The sequence below is a fragment of the Macadamia integrifolia genome, unplaced genomic scaffold, assembly GCF_013358625.1.
Source record: "Macadamia integrifolia cultivar HAES 741 unplaced genomic scaffold, SCU_Mint_v3 scaffold946, whole genome shotgun sequence".
Classification (NCBI taxonomy): domain Eukaryota; kingdom Viridiplantae; phylum Streptophyta; class Magnoliopsida; order Proteales; family Proteaceae; genus Macadamia; species Macadamia integrifolia.
In genome coordinates, this window is record NW_024870591.1 from 29,308 (window position 1) to 35,307 (window position 6,000).

Here is a 6,000-nt window from a genome sequence, read left to right on the forward strand (position 1 = left end):
GGTTGGGGGTTCTGTGAATGTATCTTTCCCTCTGTAGCCATATAATCATCAACATTGAACTCCATCTCTTGCACTACTTATGGGTCCAGCCTACCTCCTGGTTGATCCATCAACGGCTCACCTCTATCCCTTACCCAGTCAACTAGAGGGTCCTCTTCATCTGAGTCAATTTGGAAAGCATCAGCAAGCTTGATCTAGCCACTATCATTCTCCATACCCATGTGTATGTGTTGCATCCTCAATCTCATATTGTAGTGCACATACACCAAGTTAGCGAGACGTTCTGAACCTAATCGATTCCGCCTGGAATGGATGAGTGAAAATATACTCCAGTATCTCTCACAACCAGAAGCATAACATGTCTGTGAGAGTACTTTGATGACAATCTTCCGCAATTCCAGTGCCAAACCCCATACTACACCCACCATTCAGCTGCATTACAAGGTACAAGTGTAAAACTGTATTTATTTCAAAGCACTAAACACTTAACACTTGTATAAGTAACATACTAGTAGAGTTTGGATTTTATCAATTCGGGTTTTTTCGGTCAGTTTTATCGGTTTGGTAGGTTTTCATACCAGTACTCGTACGACCTGCGAGTGCAGCGGGGGCTCCAAAACTGCCTAATGCACCTTTCGTCTATTCCAAATTTACAAATAGGATATAGTTAACTATTATACTGAAATTTAGATTTCTATAGTACAACAAAAATCACCTCAGTATTGGTTGTGGCTTGTAGACTGGGCCTTAGTTGCAACTTGGCAACCACCTGCTTCACTGCTTCTAGAAGATCCGGATTCAATGCAAGTATATGGCTAAACTAATAATTGGGGTTTAAATAGTATGTTGAAATTTGACAAAACATATTATTGTCAATGTTAACATTAATGCATTTTTATATCACATAAAAGAATGTCTTCAGATTTGCTTACCAACCTTATGCAATGGATGCTTGAGCTGGCGCTCCCAACGTTCTTCTGTTATGTTCACAAATTTCTTACTTCCACGTGGGTTGGCAGCATAGACATGTTCTTTCATCATTTCCACAGCAACAAACAAGCTTGGTAAGGTGGGCTTGAAAGCAGAATCCATCATCTTCAACACGGCAACAATTGGTGACAAGATTTTCACCACTTTACCCAGTTGGGTTCAAAACTCATGTGATGAGATTGTCGCATGTGCCTCCATACCACCAGGTGATCCTGGTTCTCTCCACCCAAAACACTCCTCAAATGCGAACATGGGTTGAAGATCAACTTTCTTGGACTCAAAACTTTTGAGTGCAACATAGTTGGTAGTAAATCTTGTAAGACCGGGCCTGACCAAGTCCCCCATGCACTTTTCCCTCAATAGGTTCAATGAAAACCCATGATTATATACAAATGTGCTCACTTGTCTTACCTATCAACCACAATCTTCACAAACTGGAGTTTCCCCATGCACTGTACTGCACAAGGAGTCCAAAAGAGTTGGAATCTGTTGTTATTCATCATTTTCTGCCGGCCTTCTTATAGTTGCTTCTGTTGTCTGACACAATTTGAACAACATTCTCTATCCCAACTTCTTACACAAACTCCTTCAAAAACTTGTAGATGTATTTTGCATCCTTTATTTCCTTGGATGCATCAACAAATTTCAGAAAAATTGTTCTACCATCACAATAAACCATAAAATTGATGACAGACTTTCTCGTGGGCCCCTGTCCAACCACCACATATTATGGTGACCCCATAGCTCTCACATAAAACCTTTAATTCATCTATGTATGCTTTCAACTCTCTCTTCTCCTGTGGCAAATACACATTCATCAGCTCATATGCAGGGGCCACTTTATCCTGGTCCGGCCTCAACAACATCAAGCATCAGCTGGTAATAAGGACATGTAGTGGCATTTGCTGGGATGATATGAAATAACATCCACTTAGACATAGCCTCCCCAACATAATCTTTCATATTAGTCCACATCCCCTGTATCTTACACTGCTTACTGCCCTTTTTTCTGTACCCACGGGGATCCTGTTGTAGAACGGGGTTCACAAGAGGTGGTACCACTGGAGGTGGAGGTGGAGGTGGAGGTGGAGGTGGGGCTGCCCTTGTACTCTATGTTTTGCTAAATGGCAAAGGAGACTGTGAAGATCCACTAGAGGTGGAGATGGAGGTGGGGTTGCCCCATAGACGCTTCAAAACACTTTAATATTAAACGCTCCAAAACACTTTAATATTAATATAATATTTTTCCTTTATTTTTAAAACCAAAAAAAAATATTTTTCCCTATTTTTTAATTTTTTTACTTATCAATCTAAATAAATATTTACCGGTTAGAAAAAAATTTCGCTCTGATAGAGTCGTAGATCAGCCAATGGTGAGTAACATATATATAATAGAGTTCCATCAAAGTTATATTAATCAAAAAATACATCTTCTGTTGATGGAAAATGTATTTTTAAACCAGAAAAATTTTTAAAATATATATATATATATATATTTATGAACCAAAAAAAAAAAAAAAAAAATCGACTATGTGAGGTCATAGATCGTCCTCTAATGTCTAGCATATAAAATCTAGCACTATCCAACATGTATTTATGTTACTATTTCTAAAAACAAAATGGTTTGGGGGAAAGTGGTTGACCTTTTCAAAGCTTGAAATGTGTAGATCTTCAACTTGGAGTGATCTTAAGGGCAATAGATGTGATGATGTGGCAAATTAGTGGAGAATGGAGTAAGGAGGAGCCAAAATTTCTTTAAGAAAGTCGAGTTGGAGTCGAAATTTCAACTCCCCCTCACGAGATTAAGTATTTATAAGCCTTTTTTTTTTCTTTTTTGGGTAAATTAATAAATGCATTAAAAGAAAAGGGAGGGAGAATATATTCCCAAAGGAAGATCACAAACCCTATAAGGGTAACCAAAGTCCAAAAAAGACAGCATCCAAGGCCCCGTGGGTTTGAGGAGTGGAAGACACATCAGAAATGACATGTCTAATACAACACAAAGTCCACATAGGCAAAAATAAAAAGAGCTTGAAGCCCAATAACTAAAAATTCAAAAGCCCACATGGGTTGAACAAGAACCCAGAAGCCCAAAGGAGGGGCAAATAGGGAAATTTTGAGGTAGGGTTCCACCAAACCCTACTAACAAGTCTCACCCCTACAGCTTCTAGCCGTCAAGAAATGAATCGAAGTTCCGACAGAAAAGGCAGGCACAGTGGCGAGGCACAGGCCTTGCTAAAGGCCATAGCCAAGAGAGAAGCTAGCCTCGCGGAAGAGACCACAAAGAGGGACACCAACCTTACAGAGGGCATCGGTGAGGCGGCTATTGGCCGAGCATGGCTGGAAACCTTGAGGGTTGCAAGTCTTGCAAAGCTTGCCAAGAAATCATTGTGACAAACGATTCGATCAAGGAGGAAAAGTGAGGAAACATTAGATCTGCCAAGGATCCAAAAGAGAGCATAGCTAGGTCAGCGGCACAAAAGCCTTCTAGCAGTGCAGCGACTCAAGGATGAGCGGCTACAGGCTCAGCAAGCATCAAAGGAGGGGGGGAAGCCAGCGAACAGTTCTAGGAGCAAGTCGGAGTAGTGGATTGATGGCAACATAGCTATACCCAATCAAAGCAGCAACTCAAGGAAGAGCAATGGCAGGCCCAGAGGACGCCGACGGAAGGAGCCAACAAGTTCATCAGGGAAGATCAAGAGGATCTTGGCAAGACCATCACCAGACTTGAGTCAAGGCGGGAGTGGAAAGAGTGGGGAGACAGCAAGGGGTGGATCACGACCTCCCAGACGTGTGAGACCGGAGAAGAAGAAAAAAGTTCAGAGGAAGAGGATGAAGAAAAGAAAGGACAGCCGAGGATGAGGGGGAGAGGGAGAGGACGAGAGAAGAACAAGAAAAGATGGGGAGGGGGAGGGGGAGGGGTGAGCAGCCGGGCATTAGGCCAGGCTGCTCCAATCGACTGCACTTTTCTGGAGTATCATTTTGGTATCTTGCCGAAATGGTACCGAAATTTCAACCGAGATGATTACCTTTCCGTAATTTGTAGCACATCTCGACTCAGTAAAAAAAAAAAAAACACTAAATTTCCGCGAGCTCGACGAGATTTTGAACCATGGATACGATATGTCTCTTAAAGTTACACCTCCAATATGATACCAATACTCGAAACCTTGGGAAGCATTGGTTTATCACTTGGCTGTCGACATAGATAAAGACTTCGTCAAGCGGTAAACACTTTCACGACTGCAAAATCCAGAAAGTGCAGTACTATCTGACATGTCCCTCAAGCTTGGCACTGATCAGAAGACTCGGAACTTTTTAGCTAACAGCCAACGTTTGGGAGCAAAACCAAATCCCGCACATCATGATCCAACCTGCAGGGGAATTAAGCAAAATCCATGGAAGCTTTTTCTTCAGGAGAAACCATACACAACGTCGATGTAACGACCTCAGCCGTCTACAAGTTTATAGATAGAGCTGTGTGCTTGGACTTGCAGCAAATTCTATTCTAGATCACAACTATGACACCAATACTTCGGAAAGAAGTCAGGCAAGTAATAGAAATACCATTAAAGGAAAATATATTATAAAATACAGATCCCGAGTATGTACACAAACTTATTACATTTGTATCATCTATTCAACCTATTATGCTGAAACAAAGAAATTCAGAAATTAGTATAATTCAGTTGCACTAGCATGGTAGGAACGACATGAAAAAGTTTGGAAGCCCAGGCCAAGGAGAACCAGGCCTAAACTTGGCTTTAGTTCCAGTAGGAGTATTTACTTTGTACGGGGTAATTTTGTAAATTAAAATATAAATTTTATTATGGGACAGTGGCGGTCGATACGTAGGAGTCCAGTTTGTTTCATGTCAGTTTTCCATTTTTTTTTTTTTTTTTTTGGGGTGAATTAGTAAATGCATTAAAAGAAAATGTACCCCAAAAGAGAGATTACAAGGCCAAAAAGGGAGATCACAAGCCCAAAAGGGAGACCAAAGTTCAAAAGGACAGCAACCAAGGCTCAGTGGGCTTGAGGAGTGGAAGACATGTCACAAACGACATGTCTAAAACTACACAAGGCCCACAAAGCCGAAACAAGAGCCTGAAGCCCAACAACTTACAATTCAAAAGCCCACATGGGCTGAATAGAAACCCAGAATCCCAAAGGAGGAGGGGCAGACTAGGAAAAATGGAGGTAGGGTTCCACCAAACCCTACCAACAGGTCTCATCACAACTTCTTCCAGCCGTCAAGACGTGAATCGGGATTCTAATGGAAAAGGCAGGCACAACGGTGGGGCGCAAGCCTTGCAAAGGGCCGTGGACAAGAGAGAATCTGACCTCACGAAGGTGACAGCTACGAAGGGGGGGCACCGGCCTTTCAGAGGGCGTCGGCGAGGCGGCTGTCGGCCGTGCAAAACTGGCAACCTTGCAGGTTGCAAGCCTTGCAGAGAGCATGCCAAAGGCGTCGGGACACCGTTGGTCTGCCATGGAACAAGAGGAGAGCATGGCAAGGTCAGCCACCAAAGCACACTCGAACATCGTGACTCAAGGATGAGCGCCAGTAGACCCAACGAGCGTCGGCAGAGGAGGGGAGGAGCCAAGGAGTCATTTTGGGAACAGGAGCAGCTGACGGCAAAAAAACTATGCTTGAACAAGCAGAAACTCCCGGAAGAGCAGCGGCATGCCAGAGTTCGCTAGCGGAAGAGGGGGCCAACGAATCCAGCAGGGAGGATTAGGGATCCTGGCAAGACCAGCATCAGATCAGAGACGGGAGAGGAAGGAAAGGGGAGGCGGCTAGGGTGGATCGCGACCTGGACAGAAGAAGAAGAAGAAGGAAGAGAGGGAGGGGAGGGGGGGAGGGGGCGGCGACGCAGTTAGGGTTCTTGTTCTCGGGATCTTATTTGTGGATGCTCTTGATTATGGGAATTGTAGTCAAATTTTAGTCAAATTTGTTTAGCAAATAAACTATATAAATGTAAGAATTCCAACCCCACCACCCCCCCCCCC

The 6,000-nt window shown here is 43.2% G+C and overlaps 1 protein-coding gene across 1 annotated transcript in view; it reads right to left on the bottom strand.

Annotated features, from left to right (window-relative positions):
* LOC122070567 (DNA-directed RNA polymerase I subunit 2) overlaps positions 1–6,000 on the bottom strand; it is an 80,162-nt gene that overhangs the window by 17,553 nt on the left and 56,609 nt on the right. The gene's annotated exons all lie outside the window — the stretch shown is intronic.